This window comes from Lutra lutra, chromosome 9 (genome assembly GCF_902655055.1).
Source record: "Lutra lutra chromosome 9, mLutLut1.2, whole genome shotgun sequence".
Lineage (NCBI taxonomy): Eukaryota > Metazoa > Chordata > Mammalia > Carnivora > Mustelidae > Lutra > Lutra lutra.
Window position 1 is genome coordinate 5,847,252 of NC_062286.1, and position 16,800 is coordinate 5,864,051.

The 16,800-nt window shown below is 57.5% G+C and overlaps 2 long non-coding RNA genes across 8 annotated transcripts; one reads left to right on the plus strand and one right to left on the minus strand.

The window, feature by feature from the left end:
* Window positions 1-1,195: 1,195 nt before the first annotated feature.
* On the minus strand, window positions 1,196-12,814 carry LOC125109566 (uncharacterized). Of its 7 annotated transcripts, XR_007130288.1 has the most exons (5): window positions 10,635-12,814; window positions 10,048-10,105; window positions 5,706-9,415; window positions 4,699-4,791; window positions 3,662-4,616 (listed from the first exon to the last, which is right to left on the minus strand). It is a non-coding gene; the product is annotated as an uncharacterized LOC125109566 (long non-coding RNA). The 7 variants fall into 7 exon arrangements; XR_007130283.1 differs by adding an exon at window positions 1,196-2,409 and having other exon boundaries at window positions 4,473-4,616; window positions 5,706-12,814; XR_007130284.1 differs by having other exon boundaries at window positions 5,706-10,105.
* Window positions 2,409-3,424, plus strand: LOC125109567 (uncharacterized). The gene is made up of 3 exons (XR_007130289.1): window positions 2,409-2,682; window positions 2,785-2,955; window positions 3,138-3,424. It is a non-coding gene; the product is annotated as an uncharacterized LOC125109567 (long non-coding RNA).
* Window positions 12,815-16,800: the final 3,986 nt, after the last annotated feature.

A 16,800-nucleotide genomic window follows, 5' to 3' on the forward strand; every position in this document is an offset into this window, starting at 1 on the left:
CCTACGGCCAGGCCTGGCCCTGGTTTCAGCACCTGTAACCTCGGAAAGTCACACCAGAAACCCAACCTCATACCCCAACCCAAATCCCACCCTTCGACAGGAGCTGACAAATAGCACTGTGGGTAGAGAAGGACACACCAAGCCGAGACACCATCAGCTAAGAACACATGAACCATTCGTGCTCCCCAGGGAGAGCAGACGCGTTCTGTCAGAGAGGACCCGCTTCTGATCTCCAGCGGGGCCCCAGGCAGCCGAGGTGGGCTCTGGGCTGAGTCACGTGGGGGCTCAGCCCCAACGCACCCATTACATTTTCAGTATCACATTTAGCGCAAAAAAAAAAAATTTTTTCTCCGCTTGGCAGACTGCAAAACTCACTCTGTTCTGGGGCTGGGGCTGGAGCTGGCCCCAGGCCAGGCCGTGGAGCTCTGGGTGGCACAGCTGCGGGCCCCTCTCCTGCCCCTGTCCCCCCACCACGCATCCCTGCCGCCCAACTGTACCTGAGCCCACGTACAACGTCAGGAAGGGAATCTTTGAGGCCATCTGGTCCAGTCCTGATCTTACGGACCAGGAAACTGAGTTTCAAAGAATCAAAAATATCACGTAGTCACTTAGGGACAGAGCCAGGGACAGGAATAGCAAAGCTGCCATCTCTGCATCCCTCCTGGATGCCAGGTTCCTGTGTGCGACAGTCTCCGGCACTCGCGGCCTTGAGCTCACAGACCGGAGGCTGGAGGCTGGTACTCAAGGTCACGCAGCTGGAGAGGAGCGGAACTTGGAGACGCACTCAGCCACCTGCCTCCCTGTCCGGCTCCTTTCACTACCCCGGGACGCCACGCTTAGGACAGGAGCGAAAACTGCGAGTCGGACAGGAAGAGAGAGTGTGTTAGGGAACGAAATGAGTGGGCTATTACTAAACAGTGAAAATGCAAATAAAGCGACTAAAACAGAAGCCAGCAGGGGTCAAGTGAAGCAGTACTTTTCTTCTTTTTTTTTTTTTTTTAAAGATTTTATTTATTTATTTGACAGAGAGAAATCACAAGTAGGCAGAGAGGCAGGCAGAGAGAGAGGAGGAAGCAGGCTCCCTGCTGAGCAGAAAGCCCGATGTGGGGCTTGAACCCAGGACCTGGGATCATGACCTGAGCCGAAGGCAGCGGCTTAACCCACTGAGCCACCCAGGCGCCCCAGTACTTTTCTTCTTAAGTAAGGAAGTGCCCAAAAACCAAATGGATGGGAGCACGTCCCGGACCCAGGAGCCAACCTGAAAGTCTGGGGGCCGAGGTTGGGGGGTGGTGGACACAGCCGTATGGAGGTGAGAGGCAAGAGACAGACACAGCCCAGAGCTGAAAATAAATATCCACCACACCCATGCCAATAAACGATGGCGCAAATAACCCCCGGGGGGACACCCTTGCAGGTAAACGCTAAACCGTGTATGTCAGCACTGCCCTTCCAAGAGGTGGAGGGAGCAGCCTCCCAGAGGGTTATAGGCTGCCTGGACACACCCCCCGAGAGGACGGTGTGGAAGGTCATGGGGTGACCACGCTGGAGGGCTCCAGCCCAGCCTGCCGCGGCTCAAGGCCACACCAACAGTATCGAGCATCCGATGGGACGTTCCCATCACACGGTGTATGGAAAGGACACTTCACCTCTGTCGTCTCCCCTCCAAACCGGTAACCCCAGCCCAGCCATGAGAAAAACACCAGACAGGCTCAGTGTGAGGGGAGATTCGGCAAAACACCTGACCTCAAAACCCTCAAGGTCATCCAGAACAAGGAGGGTCTGAGAAACTATCCCAGACCTGGGGAGGGCCCCAGAAACCAAATGGGATGAGGGATCCTGGAGAAGATCCTGGGGCAGGAAAAGGACCCAGGAACCACTAGTGGAATCCTGAGAACCTGTGGGCGCCGCTCACGGTGATGGTCGGATGCTGGTGCCCGGAAGAGAAAACTCACGGTAGTTTGGCCAGTGGCCAGCAGGGCGGGGGGGCAGGAGGTTTTCCGAAAACGCACAGCTCTTCTCCATCAAAGGTTTATAGTAAGTAAACGTGCAGAGATGTTTGGCTCCCCCACCGGGGCCGTTCTTCTTAACTGCCCGCACGTGACCCCTATTCGGAGAGTTTCCGGGGCCGTGCTAGTGCCTGCGAATCAGGGATCCAAGGACCGTCAGTGTCCCCTACAAGGCAGCAGAGGCCTCTCACAGGGGTGACACCCCAGGGCTTCCCTGGAGTTTGCTGGGATTCTAACCAAGTTCTAGAGCTCTTTCTTCTAGACCAGAGCTATAGGGAGTGTGTGTCCTCTCCCGCCCTCTGTTCATTGCTGGCCTTTGGCATCTCCCACGCCTGCGTCCTGGGAGCTGTGGTCAGGTGGTTGCAGGTTCAAATTTCCTTTTGGTGTGAAAATGCAAAGTGACCTGGCCGGGAGGAACAGAGCAGGTGTCCTCTTTCAGCCAGCTGGGGTCACCGTCCCCTAAGAGCCCCTCTCCCACCCCCGGCGGTCCCTCCTGCCCCACGCAGGTCTCGGTACTCAGGCTCATCAGGACTTGGCTGGGCTCCAGGCAGTCGCCCGGGGAGCACCGCTGCCAAACAGGCCCCAGGAAGGCCCGGCCTCCAAGCTGCGCATTGCCAGGCAGGCTGGCCCCCAGCCAGCGGGCCCCCAGATGCCATGCAACCCACACCTGAGCGGGGTAAGAGAATAGGTGTGTGTAAACAGTATTTGAAAAAGAAAATAGCTGTACAAATACAGCACTTGTTAACACAGGTGTTTATAGGTGGAATTATTTTTCCAGGGTTGCTATCTCCCGACCTCCTTTGTAAGTCCTAGCTCACACCTGCAGGGACTTTCCTATTAGGTGAAGGCACAAAGAGGAAACAGAGAGTCCGTATCGACTTCACGAAGCAGGAGGTCAGTGATCGGCTTCAGGCCGGGCTAGTTCTCACCCGGTCTCTTCCTGCTGGAGGTACTTTTTTTTTTTTTTTTTACCTGCTCTAACAGGATTCAGCCTGTTCGGCGCTTCCTGCTTGGTGAGGAGCAGCCTGTGACCCCCTTGTGGGCGGCCTCGGGGGCATGGGCCTTTCCTGGGGCCAGGGGGAGACGGCTGCTGTCTGGGCATCATTATCCTACTCTATCCTCTCTCCCCAGGGGAAGCCTCGCTATTTAGAGTTCATGGACAAGAAAGCCAAAGACACTTGTTCGAAGTCACGGAGCTCCAGGAGCAGGATTCTGGGGCCAATAGAATCCAGAGCTTCAGCTGGAGAGGGCTGCACTCGCGTCCCCGAGACAACACCACCCGAGGACAAGGGCGCATCTGTGGAAGCACAGGGACATTCGACTGCGAATGTGATTTTGTTCGGCCTCGTGGAAGGAGGTAGCACTGTCAGGTGGGAACAGATATTTAAAAATTGTGGAAATGAAACTCTGTTCCACTGATTTGCATGCTTAAAAATGGTTAAGATGCCAGGGCATCTGGTGACTCAGTTAGTTACGTGGCTGCCTTTGGCTCAGGTCATGATCCCAGGGTCCCGGGATGGAGTCCCGCCTTGGGCTCCCAGCCCCTGCGGAGAGTCTGATTCTCTCTCTGACCTTCTCCCCTCTTACATTCTCTCTCACTCCATCTCTCTCTCAAATAAATAAAGTCTTTTTAAAAAATGGTTAAGATGGCAAATTTTGATGTTTGGGGTATTTTGCCATAATTTAAAACATTTCTGGAAGAGAAGCCTACCAGGGAGGTCCTGTCCTGTGTAGAGGGAGACCTAACACAAAGCAGGGGACTCTGGTTTTCAGTCTGTCTGTTTCAGCTGCTGCAGCACCTGGACATTCGGAAAGAGCTCCAGCCTCCGCAGAGACCTGCCCTCCGACGGGCCGCTCACTCCCGCAGATGGGAGGCGCGAGTCGCCCGCTGTTTGGGGAGGCCCTAGCCGTGACATACCCCCAAAAGCAGATTCTTCAGAGTGACATGTGGAGGCTCGGTTTGCCGGGCTCTGCAGCAGGGGCAGGAGGGAGGGGAGAGGGGGAGAAGACAGCTGGTTTGGAGGAGGGTGAGAGCAGCCCGGGGGTTGGTGAAGCTGGGTGAACATGGTGGCTTTGGGGGACTTCGAGGGGGCTATGTCACTGTTGGAGCAGGGCAGACCGACAGACACTGTGACCTGCTGGTCAGAGGCCACCCATGGGAAGGCCCCTTGTGGCCACCTGGCCAGAGGTGAGCAGGGGTGAGCAGAGCGGGGTGGGAAGTTGCTCAGTCCCCAGAGCTCCCAGCGATGCCTGGGAGGAGCCGCGTCTCGCTCAAGCACACAGACGGGGCTCAGGCGATGCTGCAGGGCACGGTCTCACTACATCTACAACCGGGGGGCAAACATTATTATCGGGTTTTAGCAGCAAAACCCTCCCATCCGTCTTGAAAAACAAGGGGATTTCTAGACACTTTGCTTAAGAACTATTGTTCTATCCCCTCTCCCTCTTTGACCTCCTTTCACAAACCGGCTCCATTTCACAGATGAAGAATCCAAGGGTCCGAGAGACAAGGGGCGTTCACAGGTGGGCCTGGTGAGGAAGGCTGGCCGGGGTAGACGGTCAGGTGTCCTGGACCCTACTGTGGTCTTCCATCCTCTGTGACACTGTCTCCTGAAGAAGCAGACCCCCATGAGCAAACGGGTGGGGGTGGCCCACTCCAAATCCCTCCTGTCTCCCCCTGGGGCCCCTTTACCTGCCTCTCCCTCTGTGTGGCAGATGGGTCAAGGCAGGTGGGCACATGGGCCCGAGCACCCACCAGAGGCCAGCGGCCGGTCAGCCCTGTCACCTGCCAGGAGGAGGGGCATAGAGAAAGGGAAGAGCACCAATTGAGAATTTTACTTTACTTTATTTTATTTTATTTTATTTTATAGACTTATGTATTTGAGAGAATGTTTGGGGGGTCAGAGAGAGGGAGAGAATCTCTAACAGACCCCAGCTAAGCACGGAGCCCAACGGGGGGCTCGATCTCAGGACCCCAAGATCATGACCGGAGCTGAAAGCAAGAGTCGGTGGCTCAACCGACTGAGCCACCCAGGCGCCCCTGCACCCCCATTGAGAATTTCAAAGTTCCCCAAGGAGAATCTGAAAGGTTTTCCATCTGAACTGATAACGAGTCTCTAAAAGATGGGACAGTGATGACAAAAAATAAAATAAAAGATGGGACAGTGCGTAACTAGCCATTATTTGATGTCCTTCTAATCAAGGTAACCTCGTATTCTAGTGACAGACCTGCTCTGTTACTCAGAAGTGATGGGAATGCTACGATGCATTGTCTACCGGCCACGCTGGGGACTCGGGCCGTCTGCTGGCATCCTAGGCGCCGGCAGCCTTGGGAGGGACAGCAGCCCAGAGTTAAGGGACAAGCAGCACCCCCTCGGCTGGGTTTCAATCGATGAGCAATGAGCGGTATCAGGTGAACCCCGCGTGCCAAGAAGGTGCATCCGGCAGAGAAAGGCCCTTTTGTTCCCCTTACTGACACCCCCATGTGCAAAATGCCCCCTCCCATACACACACGCCAGGGCACACGGACTCACAACCTACCCCACCTAACCCCCAGAGGTCCAGAGTCGGCTCCTGCCGCGTGTCTGGGTTTAGACCTAACCCCACACACACAGCAGGCCGTATCTTCTGGCTCTGCCTCTGTCCCCAGTGCCTGCATGTCGCCCACAGCGCCCTGGGTGCCCTAGGGGTTTCTGTCACCTGGCAGCCGGGGAACAGTGCAGGCGTCTTCCAGGTGAGAACGGTCTCCAGCTCAGGTTCTGGGGGAGAGGCCCTCCCCCACGCTTCCGGCTGGGCAAACTGCGTCTCTTCCCTTGGACCCTGAAACTCCCCCTGGGACGTCGACTCAGGCATCAGGCACAGCTCCGCGGTGACCCGGGGACAGACAGACTGGGCTCCCCAGGCGAGGAGAGTCTGACGGGCTCCAGGATGGCTATGCAGCTCCCTACAGTGAACTACTTTTCACATCTCCCGGCGCCAACGTCTCTGGGATGGGGTGACACGGGCACCCGTGAATAATCATGAAATAAAGGGAGATAATTAATATTTAGCTTTGCCAGAGGGAAGCACTTGGGGGGAAACTGCCATTTAGTCAGAGGGGTGAGAGTTGTCAGCTGGAGGGCAGGACTAATTAGTTGCATCGACAGCAGCCGCGGGGCGCCCGGAGCAGCTTGCTGGCGCCAAGGTGACTTCCGCGGGGTGACGAGATGCAGGGCAGCAGAGACGGGGGCCAGCCCATGCACAGGTGGGTCTTCCATTCCCCACGCACCCCCTCGGCCCCGAGGTCCATGACCAAGGTCAGGACCCTGCCGCCCCTTGCGGGCTCTTTCCTAGGAAGCAGTTGGATTGGTGGCCTTACAAGAAGAGCACTCTCTCTAGTCACCTTCTCACTGGAACCTGACCCTGCCAGACCTCGATCTGGACCTCCGGCCACGAGGACTGTGAGAATCTCGGCAATTCTTGAATCGCAGCAAATCTTCAGCAATTTGTGCTCTGGAGGGCGGCCCAGGCTGACGAAGACACCCTCCACCTGCACTCCCAGGACAGAAAAACCCTCTAAACAATCCCCGCTAAGAGGTCATCTGATCGGGCTTGAATACTCCCAGGGATGGGGTACTCACTCCCACTTCTTTAGCTTTGGGACAGTAGAATGGAGAGAATTAGGGACTTTAGTCCTCAAAGTCTTCCATTCAAAGCCCCTTGGCCCCAAGCCCACCTCTTGTCCCTCCGTACTGTCCCGTCTATCTGGGGGAAGGGACTCAGTGCCCACACAGGCATGCTAGCTGAAACCCGAGCACCATGTGCACGCCCCCTTGCTTTCAATGCTCACATCTAGCCTGTTCCCTGGTCCTGGAGATTCTGCCTCCTTCATCTGGGGTACCCGTGTCCTCCCCTATGGCCACTTGCCCCCAGTAACCGTCACTGGCTTCCTCCTGGCATTTTGCGATGGCCTCCTAACTTCCCCTCTCACTGCCACTCCCACAACCACCCTCCAAAGTGCTCTCAGGGTGAGCTTCCCCAAACACGCTCCTGACCATGCACTTCCCTGCTTAAATTGTCACTGTGTCTCCACAAGCCCTGCAGGATAACGGGCAGACTCTGAGCTGTCTGGTTCCTCGGTGCCCCATCCTTGGTCCCAATGCTTATTCCTGCAAAATCTCCAACCACAGTGTGACTTCTTTTCCCCCAACCCACCCACCACATACATGGGCACGCATGCACACCCACACTAGACGGAGGTGCACGTGCACTCCCATGCATGCGTGCACGCACACGCATGCACATGCACACATGCGCACGCACACATACACACATGCACACACGTGCATGCACACGCACACACACATGCACACACGTGCGCACATCCCCTTCAGCTGTCCCGCCTGCTGCTGCTTGCTCTGACCTCCAACGACTGTGCATGGGCCCCGGCAGTCCTGTCCTGACTGCGTGGTCCACAACAAGTCACTGTACACTCCTCAAGGCTCTGTTTGCCCATCTGTGAAATGGGAATAATCAAATCCTATCTATCTCCCTGGGGAGTGAAGAGCTCTCCTTGGAAGGATGGGGAGGAATTCCTGGTACAGAGTCTGGCATGTGTTAAGATTTTGATGAATGTCGGCTGCCTTTGGTCCAAAAAAAGCCAGGGCTATGTCTTATAGAGCCCTAGATTGGGGCAGGGGAAGTGGGGAAAGGGAAAGAAAGTCAGAGGCAGAGGGAGGGAAGATGCAGCTTCGGAAGGCAGCCTGGAAGACACAGGCGCCCGCCACCACCGAGGACGGAATGGAGCTGTCCCTCCAGAGCCCCGCTGACACAAATGGGAATTATTCTTCCAATATTGGATTAAAATATTTACACGGCAAGCAGAGCTGAAACAGAAACCGTAATAATTTTTCAGACTAATTTGCTCAACACAAGAACAAAATCCAAGTTGCCTCCAAATGAAAAGGAAGAGGATATTTTTTTCCCCTTCCACCTGTCAAAGGCTTCTAGGCAGAAGAGCGAGGATCAGGGAGTAGAGGACCAGAGTCCAGTGCTCCCGGGCTGCTGGCCACTCTCATGTATGGGGCTGAGTCCTGGCAGATGGGCCTGTAAGGGGAAGAGGTCTCTGCAGAGAGCTCCTGCTGTCCTCCATCTGTGGGAAGGAGAGCTCTGTCTCAACAGGGCTCCCCGCCTGCTCGTGGTGGACGGCACCCACCGAGTTCCGCACAGATCCCTGCGCCTGGCAGGGAGCATGCGTGGGGTGTGGCTCAGGAGCACAGAAGACACACGGAGAGGCAGAAAGACACAGGTGAGAGAGACTGAGGGACACCGGGAAACAGAGACCAAGAGGCTGGCAGAGTGAGCTAAGCATAAAAAAGGCACAGACAGACAGGTATGGAGAGGAAAGCGGGAGGGTCAGAGAGAGAGAGAAAGGAGAAGAGAGAGGGGGGATGGGAGATACCAGGGAGGGGCGTCCTGCTGGTGCCCACCTTTTTCTCCAAGGAAAACTGCCTTCCCCTTTGCCAAGGGAGAGGTCAGCAGGTCGGGCCTCACAACTAAGAGAAAAGCGCTCTACTTCTCGCCAAGACAACAAAAAGACAAAAGCACACTGAAGCCCCCGGCCCCGGAACTGGCAGAGTGGGGCAGCAGCCTGTGTCGGGGAGAGGATCAACGTGGCCAAGGCCAGACGAGCTCCTCGTGAACTGGCTGCTTGGCTCACTCTGTAATGCCCCTTCCCCGAAAGCCACCGTCTCCTGGGAAGTCCACTGGATGTCTCGGAGGCCGAATCCCCCACTGGAGACACCCCCACCCTGGCCATCCACCCGCGTCCTTCCAGGGCCCTAATTACAACTCAGGACAGCAGGAAGATCAGCAGCTGGGGGCAGAGGGACAAGTCCAAGAGGCACCAGGACTGGGACCTCACGTGTGGTTTTTCAAATTCAAACGAGACAGGATAAGAACAAGTCCAGGTCAGTCCCTGTCTGGTTCCTAAGGCTGCCATGCCTGTAAGACTCAGCCAGAGGAAGGCTTTCCATTTGGAATCCTGGTCCAGATGGAGGGGAAGGGGGAAGGGACACAAGGAGCCGCAGGGCCCCGTCCAGGGGCCTGAGAGTTGGCATCCAGCAGGGAAGGGCAGGAAAGGGCCACCAGCCAACCCAGGGAGGCAGGCACAGGGTGGCCAGGGGCTGCGGGGATGACGTGGAAAGCCATTGGAACAGAGCCTGGCACACAGGAGCTCAGCCAACCACCAGAAGCTCACGGAGGGCGTCTCCCTGGCTGCCCCGGGAGAAACGGGCCCTGCTGACACCCTGACAGCTGACGTTCAGCCTCCAGGAGCAGGAACGCGCAGATCCCTGCTGGCCGAGCCGCTTGGTTGTGACACGTTGTCATGGCAGCCGGAGCGAGGAGCTGTGACGACACCTGTGTTACAGCTGAGGAAACGGGAGGGACACTAAGAACTCTGCCGAGGTTCCACAGCAGGGAGGCCCCTGAGGAGAGCCCAGCAGGGCACCAGCCTGTAGGCCGCGGCGGGTTGCCCCTGCACCACCGACCCTGTGAACCTTAGGGTGTCATTTTTCTCTTGTGCTCCTTTCTCTAGGCCGCCTCAGGCCAGAGCAGCTTGGAAATGCACTTGACCCCTGGCCATGGTTACCCCCTGAAGAAGGAGCTGAGTCAGGGGCACCCTGCTCTCCGCGGGGTGGAAGGGGAGCCAGAGGCCAAGGGCAATCAGGAACTAGTCTCCCCACTACCAGAGCCCTGTGAGATTTCTTCAGCTCCTGCTACTTCCCCACTCTTTCCCCTCCTGTGCCCACCCTCCCGCTCCGCCCACTCGCTGACCAACCCCTGACCGCAGCAGAGGCCACCTCGGCCTCAAGGATCTGCAGAGGCGGGAGCTGGAAGAGGGCTCTGCCCTCCGAAGGCCAGGCCGGCCCCGAGGGAGGTGCACCCCGCTGAGGGATCTGGGGTAATGAGGGGCCACCCAGGCCTGGAGCCACCAGGGATAAATGACCTGTCCCCCCACCGTGGGGCCCGGGTGTGCCACCGGGGTCCAGGCAGGAGTAACCTCAGACTGTGATGTCACGCTGTCGGCTGCTCTCGTTCCCGTACCTCCCAGCAACTCCCTGACAAAGACAGGGGACAAGGGGAGGATAACCGAGGGGCTCTCAGCAGGCCCTCACCTAGGGCCTGGACTCCCGCAAACTGCTTAGTGACTGGGGGCGGGGGTTGTGTGCGGTGCCTTGGGAAGGTGCGGGGGACGTGGGTGAGTGCGGAGGAGCAGAGCGCTCCCCAAAATACGCAGCAATTGCTCCCAACCCAGAGCACTTGCCGGTGTGCTGGCGTTCGTGTAATATTTCTGAACTGAAAATACAACTTTTTTACATATGTTATCCCCCCCCAATCCTCGCGGCAATCTCACGAGGTCGAAACTGTTGTGCTAATACACAGATGGGGAAACTGAGATTGGGGCTGGCTCATGGTCACTGGGCTGGAATTCAGAGCAGGGGGGTCCCCGGAGGTGCCCTGCTCCTGTCCCAGAAATCGGTCTCGGGACGGGTCACCTCTGCAAGGCAGCACCAACCCGCCTCCATGGGGGGCCTCACACGGCGGGGCTCCCGGGGCTCACCCGTGCTGGCAAACGCCCCTCCTTACCTCTAACCCAGCCCTTCAGCTGCAGCCCGAGCCGCTTCCTGTGTTCTGTCCAGAGCAGAAGAGAGAGAACCACCCACTCAACACCCCTTCTGTAAAAACCCTCGTGTTCCTGCACACGTCACAGTCATCCTGCAGGCTCAGCTTCCCCCAAACTTCCCTCCTGCTTCTAATTTTCCAGTCTTTACTAATCTCTGGGGGCAGTGGTCTGGGGGTGGGAGGCAGGTGGGAGGCGGAGAGAGCTCACTGTGGAAGTTGGCCAGCATCCCCGGGGCTCCTGCGCTCCCCGTTGTGATGGGATGAGACGGTGGAGAGCCCTGCTCGGTGCTGGGCAAGGCACGCAGCACACAGGCCGAGGCTCTGCGCTGCCCAGCCCTGTTCTGCCTTGGGCCCCACTCCCTCTGCTCTATTTCCCTCCATGTCACAGTTCCCCATTGTCCATCTGCAACCAGAACCTCCCTGCCCGGCCGACGGCTGGTGCTCTGCGAAAACTGGCAGGTCTCCAGCTCTCCGTCCCAGGATCATGCCCCCCATCCAGCAGGCCTGGGCCCCAGAGGAGGTCACTCTGAGACCCAGTCTGTGGCGGGTGGGCCCTTGAGGAGTCTGGTCTACCCAGCGTGGGACCTAGAGATCAGGACAAACCTCCCTCCCGCTTGCTGGCTGGCTGGTTGTAGCAGAGCAACGGCTTAACTGAACTCAAGATAGGTGACATCTATCACGACGTCCCTGCAATCGGCAAGCTTGTCACGCGGCCTGCAAAGATTAGATTAGGGAGAACCCTGGTCCTCAGAAAATCCAACTCAAGATACCTAATAACCGGTTCTCCTTTGTCTATGACCACAGTGCCTGTGAGGCCAGGGTCATGGGCAGTTTTTCAAGTGTAGAAACAAGGCAGGCAGGCCCCTGCTTTGCCAGGTCTCCCCACTCCCGGCTCCCCTCTCAGCCTCTATACCATTAGCTCCTGCCCAAGGGCCTTCCAGTCTTCCAGCATGGTGGCCCAAGCCCTCGGGGCCCTCCCATTGGCTGGTCCTTGCCACTGCCTCTGGGTGTTCTGGAAAGGTTCACAGCCCCATGGGTCTCTCACATTGCCTCTACAGCAATACAGGCCCCCACCCTTCACCCCGGTCTGGACCTCCCCTTCCCAGAACTGGTCATTCAACAGGGTTTGACCGGTGAATGCTATGTCCTGTTTGCATTTCACACGGTCAGAGAAATGAAGAAAGAAATGGTCTTTTCACTGATGGAAGAGAGCAGCGTCTACGGCTTGGGTCCAACAGTCCGCTCTCACCCTGGAGAGAAACATGCCAGCCGGATTCCCCAGGTGCCTCCCTCCTGTCAGCACCCCAGTAGCAGTCCTGACTCCAGTGTCGGGGGTACCGAACCCCGAGAGCTCACACGGCCCCTCGGCCATCCCAGCTGATGTCTCCAAAGCCCAAATTCCCCCGAGGAGTTTCCATTTCAGTCTCAAAGTCCAGGAGCCCCATGTCCCATAGTGAGACCCCGGATGATAGGGCACGCAGGTAGGGAGGTGCGGCCCATTCTTCTCATGCCCACCCTGCCCATGCGGTGCTCCGCAGCCCACACCCCTGCCTGCACCTCTCCCTGCCTGAGCTCACCTGTCCTTCCTTCCCAGTGCCAGGCTGGGGCGCAAAGATCTCTTACTCGGGCAGAGACTGACCTGTCTGAGGGGTTGTCCTCTGGGGCCCGAGTCCTGGGCCGGATGTGAAGGGTGAGGCGGGGGAAGGAGGTGTCCGCGCCAGGTAGATTCCGGGACTGTCCGGGGAGACACAGGATGAAACGCGTTCCGGAACCATCAGTCAGCAGGCCTGGCCCCTCCTGCAGGTAAGCCCCTCCCCAGGGCCTGGGCTCCCCACAGCCTTGGGTGAGAAGAACCCAGAGTCCTTAAGCAGGTAGCAGACCTCGTCAGCGTGGGCTGGGACAGTACTCATCTTCAGCGGATCCCAGCCCCTCATTCTGTGCCTCACTTTGTCAAGTCTCCTCCTGCCCACAAACTGCATCAGGTGAATGCCTGGGAAGTTTAACATTCTCCGGAGATTTTCCAGTCTTCACTAACCTCTGGGGACAGTGGTCTGGGGGTGGGAGGCAGGTGGGAGACGGAGAGAGCTCGCTGTGGAAGTTGGCAGGAGTGCCAACTTCTGGAATCACTCATGTCCCCTTCCTTCTCCCTGCCTTGCTCTGCGGCTCCTTCTCCTTCTCTGTTTCCTCACCCCCCATCCTTCTCCCTCTTTGCCCCCGCATCTCCCTCTCCCTCCCTCTCCCTCTCTCCCCCATCTCTCCCCCTTTTCTCCGTTTCTCCTTCCATGCCTGGGGGAGCCCTACTTTCACGGACCCTCTCCCCAAAAGAATGTCTCAACATCTACAAATATTAGCCTCATTAATTTGAGGAGGATTCATCAGTGCAGAGGTTAATTGTCTCTCCCTGACATGTTTTTACTGAATACATCTGGGTGACAAAATTAATTTCCTCATTAGCTATTTTTAAAAGTGGAACAAGCTAAGGGGGAAATTGGTGCAGGGAGACTGCCCTGAGAGCTGTTCTGGCCTCCACGAAAGCTGCCATGGGCTCTGCCCCGGGTTCCCCTCCCAGGGGCGCTCCCTCAATCCCAGGAGCAGGAGGCCCTGAGGTCAGGGCTCAGACGGGTGTGCCTCCCGAGGCAAGGACTGTGGGAACACCTGAGGTCTGCGTTCCGGGGCAAAGCCTGGTCTCTGTGGTCCCAGGAAGTCCAGGCAGTGGCTTGCGTCCAGCGGCACAGAGCCAGGAGCCACCCTGGCTGTTCCAGGCCCCCCTTCCCCTCCCCACGAGGGTGCCTCCTATTTGGACCCCCAAATAATAGCTCTCTAGAGCTGAGTAAGGCCAGCAGGTAGAGACAGAAACCCACCAGAAGAGTCCGTGCTCCACCACCTGTGGGGCTGAGCTCCGAATGCCAGACCAAGCGACTCTGAGGTCCGCGGGCTTGGCTCCCGCCTCGGGACCAGAGAAGCCAGGCACTACACGTGCTTGTGACAGTGGCTTCCAGCCCAGATGCCCTGGCGGAGTGGCTGGGGGCGCCTGCACGAAGGGAAGGCTCCCTGGGCCGGGGGGAAGGTCAAGGATCACTCACGTGCCCGTTCTTGGAATTCAGAATCCGGACATCCCAGACCGCCAGGTGGGGGCCGGTGGTGTCAAGCAGCAGAGAGCCGGGGGACCTGGGCCAATCACTCAACATCTGTGGTCTCGGTTTCCTCAACTGTGAAGGACGCTAGCTGCCCCACTAGCCCTCTGGGACCTGAGGCTTCACTCTCAGAGATCCCAGGAACCTCCCAGCCACCAGACCCCGTGGCTGTCCCAGCCCCTCCTCACGCTCTGGAACCCCCCCCCCACCTTCCAGAGTCACCCTTCCCCTCACTTGGGGCCCAGGATAGAGGCCACCAGAACTTAGAGACCGAGCAAGATGCAGAGTCCAGAAGCTCACTGAGATGAGCCGGCCACCCATCCCATCCCAGCTCCTCCCAGGCTGGCGGCCAAGTGCTTTGGGCCTCCTTCTAGCAGAGAAGAAAAGACTGGTCAAAGCCAGGTCAGACCCAGAAGCCCCTTCCTGTAGGAGTCCAGCCCCAGGCTATCAGCCCATCCTTTCTAAGAAATAAGACGGCATGGGACATGGTGCTGATACAAATCCCAAATTTCCTGTTTCTATAAACTGAGATCACACACACACACACACACACACACACACACACACACACACACGTGCACATGCACACACACACACACAGGACGCTCCCCAACAGCCACTTCTGACCTAGCCCAGAGAAATTACCATGCACAGCAATTCCAGGAACAGGAAAAACCAGACCTAGGGAGCTCTCTGAATGTCGCCTGGGGCAGGAAGACAATGGGCCGCCAGCAGCTCCCCTCCCAGGCTTTATCTCCTGTGCACTTGCGCCTGCCGTTCTCACGGCCAGCTCTTCCTCCCGAGGGCAGCCGCTCAGCTCAGGCAGAAGGATCCTTGGCACTAGGCGCCCTCGGCCCTTCCCCAGGCTTGCTGCTCTGAACTGGGCACCCATGGGGGTTTGTGCTAAAATGGCAGACAGGGGTCCCTCCGGAGAATGGCCCCTGGGCTACGCAATGCACCAGTGGGACATGATCACGCACACAACCGGGAGCCCATAATCACAGTCCCAGCTGTCCTCCTCACCCAGCTCCCATCGGCTTTCGGTTGGACGACCTTCTCCCTCCACCTGTCTCCAGCCGTCCCTCCCTGCCTCTGGCCTGCCTGGCCTGACGGGGTGGGGGTGGGGGGGTGTTGTCCTGCAATGGGAATTCCAGACCTCCTTGTAGGGGAAGGAGTCTGGAGGAGAAATGGGAGGAGACAGGTTGTCTCCTGCTTCCCATAAGCATCCCAGGCAGCCTGGCCTGGGCATAGGGGCAGGGAGCAGGCCTCAGGGCCTCTCAGGCTCCCTGATGCTGAGCCTTAGGATGAAGGGAATACAGGGGCCCAGGGAAGACTTCCCAGAGGGATTGAAAGGAGCTGGGTTCTGAAGGATGAAGAGGAGTTTGTTGACCTGATCAGAAGGAAAGAATGTGCGGAGAGAGAACAGCATTCACAGAGGCCCTGGGACATGAAAAGGGGCCTCTCTTGCTGGGAAACTTGAAACAGCTCTGGTCTGTGAGCAGGTTCCCTTCAGAAGGTGGAGGATGGTGGGCCCGCCCTGAGTGTCTTTCCCCGTAAGTGCTTAGTGGGAGCGAAGCAGGAGGAGGCAGAATCTGACTGTGGGTTGGGAAGAGCCCTTGGGAGGTGAAGCTTAACCTCGAAACCAGGGAGCACGTCTTCCAATGACCTCACTTCCTCTAAGAAACACGGTAGAGACTTTGTCCAGGGAATTCTCAGAAAATCTCGGGGAGCACGCTGGAAGGGCTGTTTCCTGGCACCCTGGGTCCTACCAGCGCAGTGGTTTGTCCCCAAGGTTTTGTGGAACCAGGAAAGTTAGCTCTTGCCCTGCTTGAGAGACAGGGAAACCAAGATAAGGGGAGGCTGTGAGTCAGGCAGTCCGTGCCTGCGCCAGGAACAGCGCTCCCGTCGCCCTGGACTCCCACACTCGGACCACACGCTTTTGATGTGGGTACAGCAGCTGCATGCATTTTCCAGCAAATGCACCTGGGTCGCCTGTGTCACCTCCAAATGTGGGCACCTAGGTGCTGCGAGGTGCCCCACCTGAAAAGCTGCCCCCCGCCTCCCGGCCTTCGGAAGCTGGCAGACAGTTGTGTAAAACCTAGGGCCAGAAAGGAGACCTATCCGGCGAGAGCGGATGCTGGCTCTGTGCGGCTGGGGCACCGAGGCCCTTACTCTTCGAGTTCATTCCAGGTCTATCCTCTTCCATGCCTTTGTGCCATGATCTGTAGAATGAACAGCATCTCCCCCACCACACAAAGCGCACCGAGGATGGGCACACGGAAGGTGAATGGCGTTCTTGTGCGGGATAGACAAAGGCCGACTGGACCGAGGCTGGTTGAAATGGAAAGGGGATGGAGATGGGGCTTTGACCAGATCATTCCGAGGTCAGTGGTGCTTCCCGAGGGCTCACCTCTCTGTGGCTCACAGATCTGTGGAAAAACAAATCCTGGCCAGCTCATTGCCATCCCTCAGCAATGCCCAGAGCTGCTCCAGCCAGCAATTATGGAGGGCAGGCCACCAGAGCGGGGACTCCCAGAGCTGGCCCCTGCCCGTGCACAGTGGGGTTTGTCAGCCACCCCAAGAAGCAGGGGTTTCTAAAGCCAGGGTTTTCTTGTCTTCTGGGCCCTGTGACTCTTTGGAAGGGAAAAGCTAAAGCATTGCTTGACAATTCTGTTCTCAGTCCAAAGGCACGTTGCTTTGGAAAGTGGTCAGATTCTGCATTTGCTGATGTTAGAGTCCAAAAATATGGCAATGGAGAAAAGGGAGGGATGCATTTTAGGATTTAAGATATTTTCTCAGGCACGTTTTAAACATGATTATAGCCCGAAATATTAGTGGCTTGTGGATCTTCTGCTCGACAAAGAGCTTCTACGACGGGGCCTGCGCGTACCAGACATTTCTGGGCAGTTACAGCTTTCTGCTCCCATCACTCACCAGCTGAAAACCCTCCGAAGTGCCCCCACTGCCCTCAGATGCAAAAATTATCGCTGTCTGTA